The following is an 829-nucleotide window of genomic DNA, read 5'->3' as shown; positions in this document are numbered from 1 at the left end:
TTATTACACTATTATCCATTTCACATTTTAGGAAGCAGGGGTTCAAAATAGAGAAGTGACTTGCCCAAAGTAACCGGGCTTGTAAGCCACACACTCAAAGCTGGATCTTCTAATATCAGATTTCACCTTCTTTCCACCGCATGCCCTACTTCTCCATGTGAGCCTTATCAAAGGCAGACTTACACATTCTACAATGAGAGGGATGACAGAATGAGAGGTAAGGAAGGGAAGTGGTGAGGAAACAGAAGGGAACGATGAGAGGGGCAAGAAGTGTTTTATTAGGAAATGAGTCTAACCATTCTCAATTGCCCCAAATGTCCCTTAAGTGGCAACAATGCTACAAGTTACCCTTCTCTGAATTAATTTTATGCCGCCGGTGTACAGCTACTGTTATTAGTCGAGAATCATGTTCGAGACTTACATGTCTAAAAGGAATTAAAGATCTGTCTCCTCCGAGTTTCTGACAGCTGAACCTAGCCCCTCCCACAGTGGTCCGTGGCCCCTAGGTCTCGGTCACATTTAATGCCTTAGGGGCCCGAAGAAACCATGAGATGTGGGGAAATTAAGGGACGAGTGTTTGGGTTTGGGGAAACGGGGAGGCTAAGGTTGGGCTAAGGAGAGGGGGAACCTGTGGTGGAACTGTGGTTGGGGGATGTGGGTTTTGTGGCTGAACTCGAAGGTGGGGTAGGAAACCAGGATCAGAGCTGACAGTCAGGGTGAAGTTAAAAGGTTCAGGAGACGATAAGGGGAGCTGAGGAGCTGACAGGACCAGAGAAAAACCTTGGAGAGTGCGAGGCTGGGTGGTCTGCGCGGCGCGAGGATGCAGAAG

This window comes from Bison bison, unplaced genomic scaffold, assembly GCF_000754665.1.
Source record: "Bison bison bison isolate TAMUID 2011002044 unplaced genomic scaffold, Bison_UMD1.0 scf7180017864297, whole genome shotgun sequence".
Taxonomy (NCBI): domain Eukaryota; kingdom Metazoa; phylum Chordata; class Mammalia; order Artiodactyla; family Bovidae; genus Bison; species Bison bison.
Note: the sequence above shows the minus strand (reverse complement) of the source record.